The 23,472-nt window shown below is 38.8% G+C and overlaps 1 protein-coding gene across 17 annotated transcripts in view; it reads left to right on the top strand.

Annotated features, from left to right (window-relative positions):
* Positions 1-23,472, top strand: part of ATP2B2 (ATPase plasma membrane Ca2+ transporting 2) — a 417,587-nt gene that overhangs the window by 96,452 nt on the left and 297,663 nt on the right. For all 17 annotated transcript variants that reach the window (XR_005822948.1, XM_040568574.1, XM_040568590.1 and 14 more), the window contains exon 2: positions 15,690-15,741. The gene's annotated coding sequence lies outside the window, so the exon portion shown is untranslated. The remainder of the gene's footprint in view (positions 1-15,689; positions 15,742-23,472) is intronic.

The raw sequence follows: 23,472 nt of genomic DNA, 5'->3' as shown, positions 1-23,472 counted from the left end.
ATCAATCCATCCTGTCCAGGTCCCTCTGCAGGGCCTTCCTACCCTCTGGCAGATCAACGCTTCCCCCCAACTTGGTGTTGTCTGCAAACTTACTGAGGGTGCACTCAATTCCCTCATCCAAGTCATCAATAGAGATATTAAAGAGGACGGGCCCCAACACCGACCCCTGGGGAACAGCACTGGTGACCGGTCGCCAGCAGGATTTCGCTCTGTTCACCATCACTCTCTGAGCCCAGCCGTGCAGCCAGTTTTTAACCCAGCAAAGAGCGTACCTGTCCAAGCCATGGGCTGCCAGCTTCTCCAGGAGAATGCTGGGGGAGACCGTGTCAAAGACCTTGCTGAAGTCTAGGTAGGCTATGTCAAGAGTCTTTCCCTCATCCACCAGGCAGGTCATCTGGTCACAGAAGGAGATGAGGTTGGTCAGGCAGTACTTGCCTTTCATGAACCCATTCTGACTGGGCCTGATCCCCCGGTTGTCCTGCACACATTGTGTGATTGCATTCAGATGACCTGTTCCATCACCTTTCCTGGCACCGAGGCCAGGCTGACAGGCCTGTAGTTCCCTGGGTCCTCCTTATGACCCTTCTTATAGATGGGTTTTACATTAGCAAGTCTCCAGTCATCCAGGATCTCTCCAGATGAGCATGACCGCTGATAGATGATGGAAAGTGGCCAAGCAATCACATCCACCAACTCCCTCAGCACCCTCGGGTGGATCCCATCTGTCCCCATGGACTTGTGACAGTCCAGGTGGAGCAGCAGGTCTCTGTTTCCACCTGAACTGTGTGTGGGGGGGTTTCTTGTCCCAGACTTTCAGGTTGGGAGGCTGAATACCCAGAGGATAAGTGGTCTGGCTAGTAAAGACAGATGCAAAGAAGGCGTTAAGAACCTCAGTATTTCCTTATCCTCAGTAGTCATGTTACATAGGACTCTGGGAAACTGTCTGCTGTTCTGGCCTGTGGAAAGACCATGTGCGTTCTTATATCAGAATGCCTGGGCCCTTGTTAACACCTTGACTTCATGAAGTTGTACTGAAGGTGTTTCTGGATACCTGAGCTCAGTAGCAAAGCAATCTAACTCTGCCTTATATTAATCTTTTGAGTATGATGGCCAAATGGATTAGTTCAGCCCATTGTGGAGGGAAAGCTTTATGACTTAAATACTGGAAATAAATTTGCCATTTTTCTAAAAGTATGTGTTTTTCGTGCCACAGGTAACACTGCAAACGTATCGAATAGAAAACGTAATGTGCTATGCATGTAAGAAATATTTGGGGGAATGTGTTTCTCTGAGTCCTTGGCACTTAAAAAAATACAGGGGATACTGTTTGGATGTAAACGTTTATTGTGGAGAGAAAATGTAATTACAGAAGTCTGCTAAGATTAAAAATGTGATCTGTTCGCCAGGATGATTTGTATGTTTGGTTTTCTTTTAAACAACTTGAGTAATTTTGTGCTTCATTTCTGTTTAAAATATATCTATAAACCTCAGAAACAAACACAGATAAATCAAGCTGTTAAGTAATTTTTTCCTTTTTGTTTGAAAATGCTTTTTATTTTTTAAGATTAAAAACTTGTGCTGAAGACCAGCTGTTGAAGTTGAAGTCTTTTTTGCTCCTAAGAAAAATGGATGGTAACAGGGGAGAGGTGTGAAAAATAAAAAGCATCACAGGCAAAAGCTGCTGCCCTGCCTTGGCTGCTGAAGGACAACAGGCAGAGCACATGGTGTGTGATCCAACTGCCAAACCTTAAATTTCCCCCACCCTTTTTTAAATTTATATTTTTTCTTGTGGCTGAGGGAAAATCACGGCTTGTGAATATTGTTTTGTTTAGTCTGTCTATGGAAGTAAAATTCATCAACGGCATGCTGCAAAACTGGTTGTAGCTAAGTGTGTGAATGTGGGGATTTCCAGTTAGCAGGTGTAACCTGCAATGGAGTTGGAGAAAAGTCAAAGGAACAGTAGAAAGTGGAACCTTTAGGGTGAAGGAAAAGTGGGGGTTATTCTCGATAGCATACTGTGTAAAAGGAGCTTGTTTATTTCTCTCACTAAAGATGAATGAATTATCTTCCTATATGAGGTAAAATTCAGTGGATGTCGCAGCCCGTCATTGTGATACAGTCTGGGTTAATCATACCAGGTCGTTTCAGACAATATAATTCAATTTCTTTTAGTTCATATTAAATTGTATTCATCGAAAATGTTTACAGATACAAAAGGAGCATATTATCCCATGAAACATATGGTGTTGTTTCTGGTTCTTTGGTAGTCTGGGAAGAGGTGTTTGTGTGCACACGCTGTGGATCAAATATTTTTTTCCAAATATTTACAAAGCAAGAGGTGTTGTCTTTCAGTGGGAGTAAAACAAAGCTTTATATTGTTTTTCAGTTGTAGTTTCCAGTGATATTAAAGCTATTTGTTACTGGAAAAAGCAGTTTTTTAGATATATATATATATTTTAATTCTGTTAAAAGCTGGGGAAGTGGCTTTTGTGATGCTGTTATAGATGTCTAAAGAATCTTTGTTAGTTCAGGCAGTAAATAAAACTGGATTGCAAACCCCATTGCTTACCTTGCTTGCCTATTTATACTAGAAGTACCCAGAATAAGAGAGAGAGAAAGAGCAGAGCTTCTTTTTTTGGGCTCATTAACCAAGTAAATGGTGACAGTGATGGGTGAAGACTTTGACCGGTTTGGATGGATCCATATGTGGAAAACTGGGACAATTAGGCCGGTACCTATAAGTAATGGGTAATATCACCATCTGAGCAGCATTGCTTGGTTCTGGCCTGTTTTGTAGACAACTGTGTTGGAATTACAGTTTTTGACTTGCTGAAAGCCCAATACATGCATACCTTTGCAAACAATTCCTGAAAATAACACTTATGTTTTGCCAACTTCTGTTTGTTGGCTCACTTCTTCTTGAAAGGAATAGTAATCATCATTTAGATTGCCTTCCAGCTTCATTAGTTCGGTGTGTGGGTGCTCGTGTAAAGTTAAATATTTGGCATTACTTGCAATTTACATAATCTTGATGCATTTTCATGATCTAATCACCACTGATTGGTGGTAAACATCCTAGAATTCTGTGCAGGACTTTTTAAGATTCTTATGCGCTTGGCCTTAGCTGTGTGTGCCGAAGCCACCAGGGATGTTGATCACCTTCTGAGGGTCAAAATCTCACAACAATTTAATACATCACTTCCATTTACTCTGTAAATGATGCATTTTTACAAAAATTGTTTAATGTCTCCAAAACATCTTATGAATATTATTCTTGCATGTATTTGCATTTAATGTGTCTAAGCTCCTGTACAACTGAAACCATGTTATGCTTCCTTTAGATGATGGCAGCAATTTGTTTTCTTGTGGATCTACTTTGCATTTTCTCTTATCAGAGGGCACGCCATGTCAGAAATGGGCAATCAATATAGTGCAGTGTTATAACTATTAAAACAGTCTGATTATTTCTGTATTTCCTCAAGTATTTGCTCACATATTTAGAAATGACCTTGAACAATCAATTCATTGAAACCAGGTGCTCTGGTGTTTCCTTGCACTGAGACACAGTAAAAACAAAAATCTATAATCCATGATGAAGGATCTTTCCTAGACCTAGAAACTTTATGGATGTTAGCAAAACTCCTCGTTACAGAAAATTGCCGCTGAAATTTATTCTAATAGTTGTGAAAATGGTGCTGACTAGCGGATATCTTCATGGAGGTGATTGCTGAGAAAGGAGCCTTACCGTCCCTTATGCTGCTGCCCTTGGGAATGCACTTGGTTTTGCCTCTGGCTGTCCTTACAAGGGAGGAACTTGTAGCAGACCGTTTTCTATTTGCGTGTGCTCCCTGAATCCTGCCCAGAAATTTTGCTGCAGCTGCGGGGCAGCAGTGCAGCCAGCCTGGTTTTGGTGCCTCTGACCCCGCAGGGAGCATGCCTGCTGCAACCCTGATGTGCTTTGAGGGCAGGGCAGACAGGAGGTGGAACAGGAGGCTTTATAAAAGCCTGCACTGCTCCTGGATCCTACAGACAAGAGGACTGGAAGCAGTGTGGTTGGCTGTGATGTGCCTAGTGTGGTGGCTGCTGAGTTCCCAGGGAGAGATCCTGCCAGCGCAGTGGTCCTGTAGGGCGAGGTGTGGTGGTGCGGTGGGGCCTGGCTGGGGAAGCCAGCTTGTGAAGGCAGGAATATTCAGGTTCTGTGTGGGGGTGGCTTCCTGCGGGAGGCTGAAGAGTTGTTGGTGGTGCCGTTTTGTGACAGTAGTGTGTGGGGGAGCTATGCAGGAGAGATCTTGAAGAGCTAAGAAATGTTTTAAAATAGTTACCGCTTTTCTTTCCTGCTTCGCTGAAAGACTGCTGTTTTGCCTTGAATAGGAGAGAAGTCATAATTGCTTGGTTTTCAAAAAGAGCATTTGGTGTGCTCCAGTGAGTTCTATGAAGAGCTTGCAAGGAGTAGTCCCGGGCACCTTAACATACTGACACCAAACCAGTGTTTCTCTGAGCAGCTCTTGGAAGTTACAGGCTGCAAAGAGAATAGTTAAGGAATCAAGTGGATGAGCAACCGCAAGCAAAATGCTCACTGGTATCTCATTGATGCATTTTAATTGATAGAATGGCCTGTTGTCTGCTTTGAAATCAAAAGAATTCATCTCAAACAACTCCTAGATGTGCTATGAAAGTAATTTCTTTATTTTAGGGAATCGGAGACAATTTAATTAAAATTTATTTTTTTTAATTTAAAATAATTTAAATTTAATTAAATTAAAAATTAAATTTAAAATTTAATTAAAATAAAATTAAATTAATTACATTTAATTAAAATTGTCTCCGATTCCCTAAAATAAAGAAATTAGATTTCTAAATCTAATTTATTTTATTTCTGAAATCTAGATTTCAGAAATCAATTAGATTTCTGCTGTTGAGTTATGGGCATTAATAAACAGGCAATGTATAGAATCATAGAATCATAGAATATCCCGAGTTGGAAGGGACCCATAAGGATCATCAAGTCCAACTCCTGGCACCGCACAAAACCCAAAAGTTTAGACCATGTGACTAAACGCACAGTCCAATCTCTTCTTAAATTCAGACAGGCTTGGTGCAGTGACTACTTCACTGGGGAGCCTGTTCCAGTGTGCAACCACCCTCCCGGTGAAGAACCTCTTCCTGATGTCCAGCCTAAACTTCCCCTGTCTCAGCTTCACACCGTTCCCACGGGTCCTATCACTGGTGATTAGGGAGAATAGGTCACCTGCCTCTCCACTCCCTCTCGCGAGGAAGTTGTAGACTGCGATGAGGTCCCCCCTCAGCCTCCTCTTCTCCAGGCTGAACAGGCCCAGTGACCTCAGCCGCTCCTTATACGTCTTCTCCTCTAGGCCCTTCACCATCTTCGTCGTCCTCCTCTGTGTCCAATGTACAACGTATTGCATTAAAAACAAACAAACAACAAAAAACAACCCCCCAAAAAAACTATCAGATTTTTTTTATGTTTACAGAGGAATCTGTGTCAGACACTTCTTACCATGCATAATGTTTCAGTATAAGGACGTAAAACACATTTGCGAATTGTCATTATGGTCCCATCATTAGTTTGCATACTTCCAGATTACCTTGTTTATTATTGTTATTGAGAGAACTGCAGCTGTGAAGAAACTGTAAAAGTTACAAGGTCAGAGGAAGTAATCAGAAATATCCAATCTGCAAATTTTGGGGTCTTCCTGCAGCAGAAAATAATACCTCATCAGGATTACAGTCTTGTGCCTTGTAAGAATTGCTGCCTTAAATTTGACCAGAATTAACTTGAGAATAATCCTCCTGATGCTGCTTTGGACCTTCATTAGGCAGTTTTCAGTCTGCCCTGACCAATATTTTTTTTTTTTTTTTGCTGGTGACATCAAAGCAGAAAAAAGAAGGAAAGGAAAAGATTATGACATCTAAGTACTTTGCTTCTGGTTGAGGATAGAGATGATTCATCCAGCTTATTTCCTTTCATCTGCAGTGTTTTTCTGGTCTGTGTCAAGAAAACTCTGGAAGTCTTTTTTTTTTTTTTTTTTTAATAGAAAAACAACACTAAACATGCTGTGTTACGGGAGGTGGTTAAACTGTAATACCTCCAGGGATGCTCTGATTGGTATTGTTGTTAAAGGCAGCTTGACAGCTCCTTTTCTCTTCCTTATACGCTTTTCCCAAAATATTTGCTTTCTCGATAAATGTGTATCCACTTGTCAAACTTCCCGCCAGAATTCTCATTAATGGTCGACTGAGTGTGCTGCAGGAGCAATGCTTATGCCCTTTGAAGAGGGGGAGATGTTTTTTTCTCCTTATCTTAGAGGGCTCAAAATCAACACATGATGGAGAGCTATGGTGTAGCTGTGTTTGTGTATGATGATTGTTGGCTTTATAACACGGAATAGGAAGATGGTGTACATTTGGCCAGCAGAATGCATAACGTGCAGGTCACTGCGGTGGAACTGGGATATGTCTGTAGGTTTTGTTTCTCCATCCTTTAAATTCTGAAAGTGTTTTAATACATCAGTAATCTTTTATGTTCAGTGCTTCACGACACTTGGACAAAAATGGAGTTGGTGCAACTCCTCTGGCAGCCCTTTTCATTTTTTAATTTCTTTTTAATATACTTCTGCAACTTGTAGTGTGTGCAGTTAACAGTAACTTGTAATGAGTAATTAGGCATATGCCTACTACTAGTGACAAAAAAAACCAGCTGTGACAAGTACTTTGAACTTAGTTTAGGAAAAATGCTGAAAGGTACCTTAGCATGAACATTTTGGAAATATTGTAACTGTATTTTTCAGTTGCTTTGAAAGACCTTTATGGGGAAAATAACAAATTACTTTGCAGGTAAAAAGTGGTTAGAAAAGCAGTGTAACTGGAGTTGGGTGAATAGGGAGAAATAAATTCTTTCTCAAACAGAATTTTTGCATACACCTACTGGAGGTTCACCTTGCTTTGTGGGAACTCCTTTAATCAGACCTCCAGTGATCCTGAGCTTGCGGTCTGGGCAGGCATCTGAATTTGATGAATGACTGTACCGTGAAAATCCCCCACTATGCGTACAGCGCAGGGGGGTGCAAAGTAGAGGTAGCTGAGCTACCTCCTGAACAAGAAATGATACGATTTTGTTATTGAATCTGAATTGCTCTGAAGCAGCAGCATGTGAGCACGCCTGGGCTTGTGCTGGGCCTCCCAGCTGGGCCTTGCCCTAGTGCTGCGCTGTGCCCTGCGGAGGGTGCTGGCACCCAGCCCTTGCACGAGGCATGGCAGTAACATACAAAGCAGGTGCTTTATAGCATCGTGTCAGCTGGTGGCGATGCTTCTAGCTTTCTAAATTAAGGGCAAGGTGCATCTTGTCAGGATCTGCCTTTCTAGCAAACTGCTGCAGTATCATTGTTAGGTAGCTCTTCCCTGCAAGAAAAGGTTAGTTAAGCTGCAGGTTGTACCTTGGCAGGCCTTGACTATGAATGTAAGACCTCTGTACTTCAGGATGGGTTCTCCACCAGGCAGCAAGTTAAATGAAAACAGAATCATAGTCCTTTTACTGTAGAGGGCTGACTTAAAGTGTATGCACAGCTTGAGCTATTTTGCACCTCAGCTGAAAGTCTTCCCTAGTGATATTTGGGGAGGGGGTTGGGGAGACAGCAGAAGGAAGGAAGCACAAGAAAAAAATAATCTTGTTTTTCCTTTAAAATTTCAAACAGTAGCGGCATGCTGAACATTCACTAATAGCATAGGCTGTCTTCCTATGATGCAGTCAGGATCCCAGATGTCCTTGTGAGCATCTGTTCCAACAGCAAGCAGAGCAGTAGCTGAAACCTCTCTTCCTTGCACTACTAAAAAGGTTAACAGTCTTCCCACACGGTTTGGTGGGTTTTATATTAAGGTTAATTCATCTCTCTTACATGGAGGCTTTGCAGTACTGTAAGCCTTTGTAATGTGTCCAAGTTCAGTGCTGAAGCACACACTGAACTGCTGTGTTAACTTATTGCAGTCCTTGATACTAACAGAGCTGCAGAACTGACTCCTTGCTTTCGGGGTAGCACACTGGCAGCATTCCTTTGTTGCAGTATCATAAATGTGTTTGCATAAACGTAGTTAGCACAAATTCTAACTAGCTACTGTTCCCCTTAGGAGGGGACAAGAGTGTGCCACACTGCTAAGCAAATCTTCAGAGCTCTGGAGGCAGTGTCCTTTCGTCAGCAGCATTTGGAGCAGGGAACTCCTTTTCCCCTTGTGTTAATTCTCTCTTAAATGTGGAGTTTGGACGAAATTTTAATGAAAAACCTTGAAAAATGCTTTTCACTAGATGACTATGAAAATACTTCATAATTTGCTTCTCTTTTTTTTTTTTTTTTTCCCAGTTGGTCATTTATATTCTGCACAGACTAGAATAGCACTATGGGGGGGAGCACTTAAATAGGAAGAAGATTTGTCATCTGTCACACTCTGAAATTAAACTTTTGATATCGAGTTATTGCCTTAGAAATAACTTCAAAAAATTTACATGATGAGAAAAGTACATGGTGGGGGAAGCTGTTGAACTAGTTATGTAATAACACTGTTAAATCCACTGTAGCTGAACAGATTTTTTTAAAAATATGTATTTATTTATGAATAAATTAAAATGTATATATATCCACCCAACAGAAATTTCAATGACTCCTAGACCACTTATGTGGATTTCTTTTTTCTTTTAAGAAAATGGCAGAGGAGAATTCGAGGTTCCCAGAGCTGCCGCAGAGCATTCTATCCAGCTTTGTTAGATGGCTTTAAAGCTCCTTGTTGTACACTGACCTATATTAAGAAAGTGGAAAGAAAAGGAAGTAGTTACATGCAAGGAGAGCAGTTTGTTACATAGGGAAGTAAAGCTCAAAAGTACTGATGGCAAGTTGTACAAACAGTGAAGACGGAGGAATATATACTCTATAATTATGGCTACAGTTGAAAGTCTATTTGGACTTCATCATGATACTTATGTTCTGTAGAAAGGTGTTAAAAAGAAGTTGTGAAAGAGGTGAAACAAGAGGCCTATCTCTAGTGGTGGGGATAATGGAATTGCTCATAGCTGCTCCTCTCTCCCACAGCTAGTTTTATTTTTCAAAATCCTTGCTAAAAGAAAATATCTGAGTAACTGCGGTCATTAAAGCTGTTATTTGTTGATATAAGTGAACAACTTGTCCTTCTGCTAAATCAGGTTGCTTGCTTTGTTTTTGCTTATCACCTGTTGACAGCTGCTGCCATCGTGCAGGGAGCTTGGAGGCACTGCCGCTGCGCGGCGTGGCTGCTGAGCACAACAGGTGTATGTGCCAGTACTTTACATGGATTTTTTTGTCTGCTGCAAGTACGTATGTCTGTCTTACTCGTGACTAGAAGAGACTGTGGTCAGGTAATTTCTTCCCCAAAAATGCTTACATTTTTTCCCCTCCTTTTGGCACGTAGCTGATGGCAGGCTTGATTTAGCATGAAGAGCCATGTGGTGCAAGAGTGGCCGTGCTGTCAGAGCGTAAGGCTGGCTTACAGCAGAGGTAGATGGCAGCAGCTAGCGGTGTGGGGATCCTCCCCCCAGTCCCTTTGGATCTGGATCCCTTTGGTACACACAGGAAGCTGGGTGGCAGCTGCCAGTGGTACTGCTCGTGGGTCGAGCGCCAGCCCAATGCATGGCGCAGAAGTCTCACATGCCTAGGAATTGTGCCACTTGTAGCTTCGGTGCCTGAAAAGCAGTGTTTTGGTCTGTTCTTGACTAGGGCTTTCAGAAAGAAGAAAATGTGATTTTTCTAATAAAAAGAATTATTTTTCAAACCCAAATTACATTTTTTTTTTTCATGGGAGGTGACTCATTCCTTTTTCAGCAAGTTTTTATAGTGTTTTTTTTTTGTGAGACCTCAAAGTGTCTAGAAACTTTATTGGATCACCAAACTGATCTGAGAGAAAGCAATCCAGTATCTATGCTGAACACAGCTGTAAAGCTCTATAATATCATACAGTTGTTGTTTTTATCTGCTGACTCTTATAGTCCAGGTAATATTCTAGAATCAGCCACATTTATTAAAGGAATTAGTAATAACTCCAACATATGAGGTGTTGGTAAATATGAACAGCGAAGGAGCTTGCACATAATTTATCATAATTGTTTTATTTTCGTTGAGTTTTTGAGTTTCAGTTCTGCTACAAATCCAATCCCATTTGTTAGTAATAAAATGAAATATTTAGAAAGTATATGTGTCTAATATGTTTGTGGTAAAGTTGGCACTATGCCTTTAGAGCTGTTAAATGCTCTTATAACCAAAACAATTTCAGAAGAATGGGGTTTGACCTCTTTGGATATTGATAATGTTGAGGCAAGTGAAGGTCAGGTATCACCTTTAATCTTTTTTTGATATATATACATATATGTATATATAAATATATAAAAATATATATTTAAAATATATAAATATACTATATATAAAAATATGTATAAAATATATATATATATATTTGATATATATAATGTATGGCTTTGATTCTAGCACTGGTAATTCTAGCACATGTATTTAACATTTTTAAAAAATAATTTATAATCTGAGTACTTCAGGGTAACAAAACAACACACAAATAAAACCCTTACAGATTTTTTTTCCTGTTTTAAATCTACAATAGATGGCCTCTGAACAAAATAGATAATATAGATTCGGCATCGGTGACCTCAGCTCTCCAGGTAAAATGATTTGGATTATTTTAACTACTGAATCTATAACTTTCACAACCCATTGGAGAGGCAGCGTTGTCTCTTTGGTGCCTAAAACCCTCTTCTTAGCTTTAAGAGTGACTCAAAGTGCTTAGAATTTTACTTTGATTTTAGCGTCAGCTACCTCCTCCATGGAAAGCACCAGGTTTGTGAGTCTGAAAGTGTTTGAAAGTGTTTTACTGCTTTGGGGCAATGTTTCAAGCTCCCACTTCTAGGTAGGTCTTGTCTGAGACAAGAGCAAGCTCTTTAGAACAATATCCTTGATTCATATAATAGAACCTGGAAACCCGGCACTTGCTGCTTTTTCAGTTTGTCACCTGATGAGAGATGACAGTAGATGTACCACAGCCACTGAGAGGCTTCACTGCCTGTCTTTTTGACATATTGAGCTAACACATAGGCTGTCAGTTTTGTTTTGCAATGCTATAATTACTTATACTCAAATCTTGGAGAAAGATGAGATGCATTTCACATTGTAAGCTAAACTTGGAGTAATACTATATTTATGGGAGATGGAAAAAACTGAAAGTGTAGTAGAGGCCTGTGCCGCTGGGTGGGTGGGCAGGGGCGAGAACCCATTTCATTAGGAAAAAAAGAAAGCAATCTACACCCTCCCCATGAAAATCTCTTCTCACAGTATCAGTGGGGATTGCCTTTCCTGTTGCCTTCTCTGTCTTCCGGATGTGATTTCATTTCTCTACCAGCTTGAATTGCAGATGCACGGTGTTGGAATTCTTACTAGTGCCCTAGCCCTTGGCCTTTATATGTTAGAGCATCTACTTTAGAAAGGTGGGACATTGTTTTACCATTTACCTGGTCTAGAGCTTCATTCATTCAATGTCCAGATATTAATAAACTCTGACTTAGGAGAGGAGTGCCAAGCAGAGTGTGCTTGTGGTCTGTTCCACCTCACGGGACGAAAGCACTGCAGGAGGACTTCCTCCCAGAGGCAGTCCTACCATAGCCGACTGGTTTAGTTATCCCTGCTCCACCCAAAGCTCTGCATTCTTTTAAATTAATGAAATTGAATTAATTTTGTTGATTCAAAATCTGCATCCATGATAACTTCAATAAATTCAGCTTCCTTTGTTTATCTTAAGAGATGTTATTACTTACTCCATAGCAGCAGCATCTAGACAATTCAGAGATAAAGTGGAAAGAAATTCAGTGATGCTGCAGTGAACGTAACTTACTGGAACTTGTAAATTGAAAATACAAGGCAACTCTGACCCAAGCTACAGTATAAATTTTGGCTGTGTACAGTATCATGCCAAATACTGATGTCATCTATCTAATTTTGTTAAAATTTTTATCTTTACTGTTATCATTCTCTATATTTAAATAAATATTTAGTGATGGGCTATATATGTATATATTTTAGCCTGGTCTTCATGGATTTAAAATAAGAATCATTGTGTAGTCTCTGTGATTACCATTTAAGCTATCTCACATGAACTGTATGTGTGTACTTTGTCCACTGGCTGTAAAGGAGTCAATCAAATAAAGGAAATAATGGAAAATCTTAGCTGTCAGGTGGCAAGAGTGCACATATTGAGTAGTGGAAAATACTGCAAGTGGAAAGAGCTCTTTTTAGGTGTTGGAATAATTGTATGTTGCTTGAAGCACACGACGAGAGCAGTTTAAACAGTTATTAAAGAATGTTGCCAGATCTTATCACTGCAGTCATGCATAAAGATCAGTGATCCCCATGCAGCACTACAAAATGTGTGAATGAGGTACACTTACTAAAAATAAACCTATGGAGTGTTGTTCATAAATTGCCATAGGATACTGACTAAATGCATACAATTTAAGCCGTACAAAATCATCTCCAAGATTGAGTTCAAGAGTGTGTTTAACTGCAGGGTTCTAAAGGAACTAAAAAGAAAAAATAGTTGCAGGCTGTCTGTTTGTCTGAGCATTCATCAATGTTTAAAAATAATAATTAAAATGTCATATGTCAAAAAAAAAGTCATAAGTCAAAAAAAAAAAAGCAGCATAGTAGGATAAGTATACTGGCAAGAGATGAGGATCAGGCTGGGTGTGGTACAGTGGATGAATGAGGAAGTACAGCAGATGTGTTGCATCACATACAAAGGCACCGGGACGTATTTTACAGGTTTCACTTGGCATCAGTAAATGGAAACTGATACATCTCTGAGCCTGACAACCAATCTCTACTCTTTCTCAGAGTAGTTTGTTAAATTTGAAGCCACTGTGATTCTGCTCTTGCATCATTTGTGAGGAGCAGTATTGGGTCAATTTGGCTGTGTATAGGTGAAGTTCCTTAGCAGGAAGTCACCTTAGCAGGCTAATCAGATCACCTATGACTTAGACTGTACAACTGCCGAACTGCCCAAAATATAGAGAGAAGGGACTATAAAAATAAATAGAAATTTACATCTCTTCAAGGCATCTGGCAAGGAGTGAGCTTCCCACAGCAGAGTGAAGTAGAGACAAAATCTTTTCCCTTTTAGAAGAATGATTTAATAACATACTCATTTTTTCCCCCCTCATGTTATTATACAAGCAGAATCTGTTCTCTTTCTCATAAGAAACAGGTTTGCTGATGAAGCCATTGTCACCTCAGCTTTATGTTTTGTGGCTCCTCCAAATTTTTAGGATGGTGAATATATTGGAAGTCACATCAATTTCTTTATAGTTCAGTCTTCAGTTTGACCAGGGAAGATAAAACCTTTCTCTCATCAAAAGCATTCTTAAAATCAATAAACTTTTCTTACTATATCGAGTTATTTGATTATCAGTTTCTGTATGGTTATTATTTTTTTTCAGCCAAGTGTAGAAAAAGAATGATTGCAAGCATTCGCAAATGCTGCTTCAGCAATGGTTTAAGCAATTTACGGAAACAAATGAAGCACAAAGGATTTTATTTAACAATAAATTTTCTAGAAACTTTTTTTTTTCTTGAGTGACTGGCTTTCTTAGAGCAAACTCCTTTATGAGGAATTTTACAGCAATCTGCATGACCTTTAACAACTACAGTTTTCCAAAACTTTGGCAATGCCAGATAAAAGCATAAGGAAATATTCATCTGGTGGCACCTTAATTAATCCCCGATGAAAGTAACAATGCATTTTAAAGCTAGCATTGATTACTCTGGGATTTATGGCATGGACTATGGTTTTGTCATCTTTTCCAATCTGAGAATGCCATTTTGACAAAGTCAGAGAAATAATGTTGAGAACGCTGATTAGACATTTGAATTTATCCCCCTAGTGTTTGAGCACTTTTCTGTTATATTGTGGATTTATCCTCAAAACCAGTCTCACAGAAGTGAGTACTTTACCAGTGAGTCAAATGGAGGCAGGAGGATTAATGACACACCTGTACTGTAGGCAGAAAGACATTTTTTTTTCAACCGAAGCCTCAAATTGTAAGCATTGGGAACTGTGGTGTAGGCAAAACAGAGCTAAGTATTCCTATTGCTATAGTGACCGCATCTATGTTGCCTTGAGTCCTGAGCTGGGATTCTCTCTTACTCATTTAATTTACGTCATTATCATCTCTGCTGCTAAAGTTGTTTAGACTTGCTATACTTTAAAGTTATTACATTTAAATATTTTCCCTAATATGTCTCCCTCCTTTGCAGTTAGTTTGATTCATGGAGCTATCTGCAAATTGTCTGTAATGGTATCTGATGTTTGGGTTGCATTGCTGCTTTATGGGGAAGGTGGATTGCTTTTGCTTAGCTCTGGTATTGTGCACACAATTCAGAATGATACAGCTCTAGTATTCAGCCATTTTCATGTGTTTCCATAATGGGAAACCTCTGGAATAAATGCAGCAAAGTGATGTTGATAGCCCAGGTAGTGGAGCAAGTTGTTTGACTTGAAGCTATTGCAACCTTTTACATAAAATGCAAGAAAGATATTTTGATAACTCATAGTGATTGCATTCCATGGCACTTTTATCAGGTGCTTTAGCCTTTTTGTTGGCTAGATTTCAATTCCATTAATGTTGAAACCTAACTACCTAATCTAGCCTTGACTCTCAAACAAGTTTTATTTTCCTTCTAATTTCCAGCCTGAACAAATGTGCAGTGGAACTAATGCAGTCAAGTAATCACCTTTTGGCTGTTAGTAGCATGATATATATTCAGTTTGTGTATCATTTTGTATTGTTCTGATAGTGCTTTAAAAATTCAGAAAAGAAATAGATACTGAATGTATTTTGAAACTCTTACAAGGCTGTCATTGCTTGCACCTCTGCACAAGCCTCACGGCTTAGTGAAATAATTATCTGACTAGGGGTAAGACGGTATGTTTACCAAGTCATGTCTTAACAAATATAATACACACGTACTATTATGTCTCTGTTTACTTAAAAAATCATGTCCAGGTGGTTTTAAATAGGTTCTTGAAAACATAGGAATCCCCTTGTTAAATTTGTGAACCAGAGAGATATATAAATGCTTGTCTTGATGTAATTCTTGGAGATACTCGGTTTCATCTCCTCCAAAAGTAACTGAGTTAAACTTTGATGTACTCTGATTCATACATATATTTATTTACTAGACCTTTTTTCCTTTAAAATAATTAATTCTAAGGATGACATAGCTTATACATTCTAGTAAAGACTTAAAGAACTCAATGCTACTATTGAATAATTATAAATGGTAACAAATGTAATAGTTTTTACTTATATAAGCTTTTTACGTTTTTTTTAAAGTAGATGCATTAACACTTCAGTTACTAGAATCTGATAGTTTTTTTTTTTTTTAAAGCTTTCAGGTTCATGCATTAGGGGAGTAATAGAGATCAGGTTAATTTTATTACTTGTTCAATAAAACCACTTGAACTTAAATAAAACCAGATGCTTTTAAATGGTTGGACTGTATTATTATTATTATTATTTTTTTTTTACATCTACTGTATCCAGTCACAATTTATATTTCCAAAAATTGAAACTGTTTCTTCTTTATTTCTATTAGGGCTTGCATGCTGTGGCACAAAGACTGCATCATGCTGTGCGCTATGTTCATGGTAAGTCTTATCTAATCTTTTTAAGTTATACACAGTGTAATTCCAGGGGATATAACATTATTTTGTCAGTCTGTCATTTGAGATTATCATAAACACACTAATGCAACTTTAGTCTGTATCTGTTGTACAGATTTAGTCTCAAATTTACAGTTTTGCACAATATCTTGTGCAAAATTAGTTTTTAAAATCTACGAAGAATCTGATGATGGCCTCCATTTTTCAGCTGTTTTGTTTAAAAATGAACTTTCAGACAGTGCAGGACAGGGACATTTTTGTAGATAAAATACTGCAGTGGCACCCCAATTCATGACTGGTCTCCAAATGACAAGAAGAGGTAAACAGTAACACAAAAGGCCCAGGCTAGGATGCATCAATTTGTGTTTTGTCCAGGCTCCATGCCTGAAGGCACCTTATCTATGCTAAGCAATTCTCCATGGCTGCCAACTCTTCAGCACTTCTTAAAATAATTAAATTAAAAATATTTCATAAACTCATTTTGTACAGGCAAAATAAGCCCCTGTGCTCCTCCAAAGCAGCATACATTTCTTCTGTTCCCTTTCTCCTCCAAATAGTAGCAAATTACTGCTTTTATTATGGATATGACATAAAAATAAACCATCTCTTGGAATTAAGCCCCACTTTAACAAATGGTTTCCAACTATGTCCTGTTCTTTTCTGACCTGCTAAGTAGAAAATACCTTCTGTATTTCTGGGTTTCCTGGTGTAGATTTTTAAATTCATGATTTTTCCCCTTCCTTTTTACTGGAAGCAACTTGAATCCTTATGTGGTACCACCTCCACCCCTACCCCCATCAGTTCTCTTACCTGCTAAAGGATGTCTATGCTAATCAGTGACCTCTGCCTCTAAGACTAGAAGTTAGTAAACAGTTTTCCCTAGTTGATGGGATTAAAGTACCAGAGGAGAGGCCCAGGCTTTAAGTGACATGGTCTTTAAATCTTCTTCCCTAATTCACTTACATTCAAGTCAGCAAATTAAAAATCTGCTTCATTGAACTGTCAAGGTAAGCAATGGACACGTTAAGCTTTTTCTTGGTGTTTCTGACAGTCCAGTCACATTCATAGATGTACTGCTTCTTCCTCAAAAAAAATGTAATCCTAGCATATTCACTGGCTTCTTAATAAGCACACTTACTGATGGGAATAGTTTGTCTTGCAGGGTCTTGAACAGCCAGCAGGTTTATGGGCACATTTGCAGATCATGACCAAGGACAAGCCCTTGCTCGATTGCATGTTACATTTAACTACTCATCCCTCTTGAATAGGAATTAATGCAAGAACAAAAGCTTAACATTTGTCAGGTGTTGTACTGCTAACATTCTTCTGTCTCCAGATTTTGCTTTGTTTTTCACACTTTTCCCTCATTCTGGAAACTGAAGGTCTTTTTCCATAGTCTCCTGTAGAACACAGTGATAATATGGAGCAGTTCTACTGTTCTCAGTGCTTGCTAGAAGTTTGGAAAGTGTGTGAGGATCTTAGCACTGACTGCAAATTAAATAGTCTGGGAGCACCAGAAAGATGGTTAATGGCTCCATTAATAACTTCACTTTCTTATAGTCTCGGTTTTAAAATACTGGAGCAGTGTTTTCTTCTCTAAGGTACAATAAAAGTGTCTTTCAATTTTAGAGACCATCTAGGAGTAATTCTTTTCAAGATTTGTAGATCTTCTCTAAAGTGTGGGGTTCATAATGTTTCTTTACACAATTACTGAATAAGGCCTAGCATTACTTAGCTAAAATATTTTTACAACAAATACAAGAAATCATTGTAAACTCAAATGGCTAATAGTTGGATTTTACTAATGCAAACTGTTTTTATTGATTAGGCAAGTCTGACAGTATTATTGTCAGATTAATTATTATTATTATTATTTTTAATGCATCAAGGCTAGCATAAAAATCTAGATAAACTAAGCTATCGCCTCTCTGGTTTTGATGGGAAAATTCATCTTATGCTGTCGACGTTTCTCTAATGGTTTTGAGAGGGAGAAAAGGGTGTTTAAAACAATAACAAATCCCACCTATTGAAATATAGTACTTATCACCTTTGAATCAGGGATAGTTGTATATCTAGACCAGTAAATATACAGTTATTCTGTATATTATCTAAAACATGTCCCCTAAAGGTGCTGCTGAACCTTTTTCTTTCACAGTAGTTTCATCAGTTTATGTGCTTCTCATACTGAGCTTTCTTTCTGAAGGCCCACAGTTAATTTTCAGATACCCATAGTATTTTAAATTGAACCTAGCACTATTATTCAGCTTCTGATGTATGGTTTATCTGATTAATGTTGTTTGGGGATTGCAATTATTTTGAACAAATTGTCTTCTTTTATCTGCTGTAATGCAACTTTTATTAGAATTCGCTTGAAGAATGCAGTTTACATCACTAAATGAGCGGGACTGAAACACTGGACAGTGTAGGAGTGGTTCCTATACTCAGTGAATGTGGCCCTTGTTGTATGCCTGCCTTGTACCCCCGATACTCTTCTTGTGGCAAGATGCTTTTCTATAATTTACCTGTTTACAAATACTATGTATAAATAAGAGTCATATAACTTCTGCAGGGTTGGGAGCTTTTGTTTGCAGGTGTTCGTAATTAGATTAATTTACAAAGTAGATCAAGCCAATGAAGGATGCACAGAAAACTGACTTAGAGCTTATCAAATTAGCTAAGTAGAGCAATTAATCAGACAGACCTTAACTTGAATTGAGTTTTCTAAAGTTTCCTTTTTTTTCTTTTTTTCTTAAAGAAGATATGAAATGTGAAGCTGGGTTTGGTGGGACAGTCTCCCAGACATGCGCATGACAAGGAGAGTGTCAGCAGTGGTAGTTAGCTCTCCACAATCATCATACACCTTTCAGAAACCCTCTGACCTTCCCAATGCACAGAGCAGTGTCCTGCTATGCCGTGACCTGTATCTACTTTTAAAAAACAAACAAAAGCCCAAAACTGTATGGGAAAAATACCTGAGATCTACCTTCAATTTTTGTATCCACATACTGCAGTCCTGGCTAGTAGGATGGGAGCTCCCTCCCATTAGCACCAGTGCTGTTGTTACACCAATAGTTCCAAATGGCCCAAGTTCTCAGCAAAGACAGTACAATTCACTTGGTATGAAGTACAGTATTGATATGAGGCAGAAAAAAGTGCGTCACTTTTGGTTTTCATCATTAAAAAGTTTTCTTCGCGCTAAACTCTACCAATTACTAATTCAGTTCCCCCAGAACGTATTATTTTGGACTGAAATAATCTCTCTTCAGTGGAGTGCTCTCTGCAGCATGAATGTGAACGCAGTATTTTATCCAAACGATAATTTGTCAGTGAAAGTGTTTAAAAGGCAACTCTTCAGAAATTCTGATTGCAGTATGGTAACAGCCGTTGAGGTGTCCCGAAAATGATGCTGTTAACAAGTTCATTTTGCTTTTAAGTAAATTTATTTGTCTGAAGCTGTTAATAGCAGTCCTTAATTGGGCAGTTAGCCATACTGCCTCGAAGTAAGAATGTACCATTAGCCACAACTGATTCTTAAATGGCAGTTGCTTATCAGCCTATAAAAACCCGTCCAACAGTGTGCTAGATGCTGGGTTGCAGAATCAAGCTGGTGGTGTTATATGGTATTTAATTTTGTGTTGCTTAAATACAGGCTAGATCGCTACTTAAATCCGTGCAGACCAAAACCAGCCAAAACCCCATCCTCCTCCACTCTTCTCAGTAAGGAGTAAGGGACTGCACTGGGTTTATGCAGAGCGCACCATGTGCCCCTGGCTGAGCTCCTGGGTTTTATGTGCATGTATATAGTGCTATTTAGTGCAAATTAGTACTTCTGACTCTTGTGCAAATGGGCAGGGATGCTGTGGATCTGCTGCTCACTATGTGTGGGAAAAGCGCACAGAGGTATACAGGAGCTTTAAGCTACCCTTCCATCATTGTGTGTAGAAGGCTGCCTGACTTCAACCCTGTATGAAAACTCAGAGCGCAATATGCAATTACTGGTCCTAAGAAACTGGCAAAGAAAACCACCTGAAAGAAGGGGAAGCTCAAATAAGGATTATTACTAGTCTTGACTGTTTTAGCTGAATGCTTCTTTCGTATAATGAAACTCTTATGGACAATTATATTTCTTAGGTATTGAGGAAATGCACCTAATTTTACTCACCTGTTAATCTGTATCTGTACTTAGCCAGAGATTATTGGAGGCAAGTGGAAGTGTTAAATATGCTGATATGGATTTTGTTCTTAATTCGTTCACACAAACCAATGATCTTATATTTTTAGATAGAATTCTTCTGTCTTTCCCTGCAGGAAAAAAAAAAGTGTGAAGTGTATTTTTTTTCCTTGTGTCATTTCCTAATAAACAGCGCTGGTATTTGTTGGGTTTGGCCCTGCCAAATTGGACCAAAGCCCCATATCATTGCCACTGAATAAAGAGAAATAATCTCTCTCCTGACACGACCTTTGCCATTACCTTTTCCTTCTCTTCAAGAGGCCAAATCAATTCCTTTTCTACACTTGCAATGAATCCTAAACCTTGTCAGAAAAAAGGACTGATGAGCTAACAGTCTTTGTTCCAAACTGCAGAAAGACTCAGTATCCAAATTCAGCAATACGTGTTTTCTACTTTCAAAATTACGCGATTGCTATGATACACTGTTCTTTAAGGTGATTTTCATTGTTCCTTCTATGATATAACAGCTTTCTCCCCATGGGATAAAAGCTAATTACAACTCTTCTGAATATGAATTTCTGCCCTTGCATTCTCACCCAGCTCAACTCACTGAAGTGCTCCAGTCTGCTGTGAGTGCACCCCTGTGCAGTGCCAGAGAACTGTTAGTTGCACTAGCTGAAGTATTTTCTTGGCTGTTAATACCCAAAACATAGGGATGAATAGGCTAATACGGAAGCACAGCTGGCAGACTTGAATGCAAGAAAGAATTATGGATGCTTCCTTCAGCCTCAGCACTGATGGGAATGAGACCCTCCTTAGGATCTTGTTACTTACATCTAAATACTGAAATGTCTCTCAGGAGCTTAAATATAGATGTTTTCTGTAAATTTTGAACTGATGATTGTTCCCTGTTCCATCAACTCAACTCTAATATTCTAGTTAACTGATATGCTGTGGGTCATTCTTTTTGAAAAGTACACAATGAATACCTATACACATTGATTAGGGGCACTTACATTAGAGGATTTTACCTGCGTATCTTAAAATATCCTCCTTCTCCCCTCTGTAAAATTGGTTTCTCTGTTTCACAATTACTCAGTGCTTTTACCTTAACTGTTCAGGAATGAAAATGTTAACCAAAGTTATCAGCTTGGGTCAGGATTTTAATATCCCTCCCCCCCACCCCCCCCTTTTTTTTCCCCAAAATTTGGAATGATATTTTCATGCCATTAACAATGAATACTTAAAACTCGAAATGTCATGTGCATAAGTGTTCTTTGACAGCTATAAAAATCGTAAGATAAAGAGGAGGTATTTGGGTAATTATTTCAAGATTTTTGTAGTTTGATAGTGGTGTTTGCTTTCAGAAGACAAACAGCTCTGGAGGATGATGCCTGAAATGCCAAAGCTGCATTTTCTTCTATATTTATATCAAGGTAGTCTCATTTATCTGATGAATTTCAGACACTTGCTGTGATTTTTTTTTTTTTTGACTCACTTAAAATAAGAAACCTTCAGTTCTAACTAATACAGAAAACTGCTAAAAAGAACCTGTAAATAGGAACATTAATCCCTACCCTCCTGTTTCTTACAGAATTGTGGTGTTAGGTCTAAAAGCACTGTGACCATATTTTCAACATGCACGTGCTTTCAAGACATTTGAATCTGATCAGTTATCCAAATGATTCTTTTCCTTGGGAAGGTTGGAGGGCTGTACTAAATATGACTGAAATTATTTTGGTAGCAGTATGAATATAAAAACTTGTTCATGTCTTTGCTTGATCTCTCTGAACCAAGTGTAAGATACCTGGATGTGAGTGATAAATGACTCAATACAGGGGAAGGAATGATGGATGACTTGTGAAGCTAAACATTGCATCTCAATAACTGTTACCTGTTCAAAACCTACAGTACAGATATTGAGGAGGATATTTTGCTTTGTACAGGTTTGCATTAGCTGATTTTTTTTATCACTGTGCCGAACATAAGCAGAATGTGTATACTATAGTCTATTTCATGGATATAATATAGTGTTTGTAGCACGATGTGTATTTCTTATGGTGGTGGTGTCAGGGCCTAAAGCCACTAAGAGGATGCAATCTTCATAAACCACAAATATTACTACTGATTAATGGACACACTGGTTCTAGATGGACGGACACTTGTGGGGGTTTTCAGTTTATTGTGCTGCTCTCTGATAAATAAGCAGTATTTTGGAAGTGTGCAAACACAGCAGCTTCCATGTCTCCATGAGATATCTACGTCAGGAACCCAAACAACATAGCTCAAGTATCTGGTAGAAGCTGCCACTGAGGTATTAAAATGTAAGATCAAAAATATCCATCCAGCAATGTGTTTATGATCCTTTTACCACTGGTACGTCAGTGTGCACTTAAGCACAGTCCAAGCCAATACCAAATCTCCGAGCCGTGCTGCAGCAGGAGCAGATCAGAGTCAGACTTAGTTCCCAGCTGCTTTGTGCTAAGGGAGATAAAAAGTGGCCGATGTTGGACCAAGCTGCGTTGTGGTGATGCGCGGGTGTGTAGCTCTGGCAGCTCCCACCTTGGTGGTGCCCCTGCCCTGTTCTGCGCCGCCAGGGAGAGCAGCGATATTGTGGGTTGTGTCGGATGCTGCCCCTTAGCCCTGCTCGGGCCTGTGTGCACAAGGCTGACTTGGAGAATACGTAGTTCTTTTGCTCATGGTTAAGTGCTATGAAACTATCACATATCTCCAAGACCTTCTCTATAGGCGCTGAAAGTAGCTCGCTGACTGCTATTCCTGGGGGGTACTCTGCTGCACAATGGCTCTGGTCACTAATTTGAAATTGCTACTTGCCTTTTTAATTGTTCCCCAGTAATGTAATACAGTATGTTAAAAATAACACCTTGAAAAAAGACTTGAGAGCCGTAGGAATAGGGAGAGAAATCATATTATACTACAATAATGACTATTTTTTTCCATTCTTTTGATTTCATGAGCTGTCTGCCTGTATTCCACTGATGGCATTTTTTTTAACCACCATTATAAGTGGTAAAGCTGGAAAAGAGGTGATACAGTAACGGTAGTCAGAAGTTATAATCTTTCTCAGTCTCATTTTCTATAGACTACTTGCCATTATTTGGGACTTTGGTGAATAGCTATCCCAAATTTAATATTAAAAGTATTTATTACTCCATGGCTAAGTATTCATAAACTTGCTTTCACAATAACTGATGCCACAGCTGTGCGTGTCACATACAGGATAGATTTTGTCCAGGACCTTAATCAAGGTCATTGTTATTTTTGGTTTTGGTAGCTGGGAGTTTTTTCTTCCTCCATGGAGTACGTTATTTTTAAGAACCTTGATGTCATGGGTGGAAAGCTCCATTCAGTAAAAAGAAAGCAGAATTAAATCCTTTATTTAATGGTCTGAGGCTTATGGCATGAATACCTCCTTTTTTTTTAAAAAAAAACTTACTGTTTTCTATCAAGTAAGAATATTTCTACATTTGCTTAAACACTGCATCAATATTTCCAGCAAAATAATTCTTTTCCTCAAATTTCCT

This window comes from Cygnus olor, chromosome 10 (genome assembly GCF_009769625.2).
Source record: "Cygnus olor isolate bCygOlo1 chromosome 10, bCygOlo1.pri.v2, whole genome shotgun sequence".
Taxonomy (NCBI): Eukaryota; Metazoa; Chordata; class Aves; order Anseriformes; family Anatidae; genus Cygnus; species Cygnus olor.
Note: the sequence above shows the minus strand (reverse complement) of the source record. Positions and strands in the feature narration are given on the sequence as shown.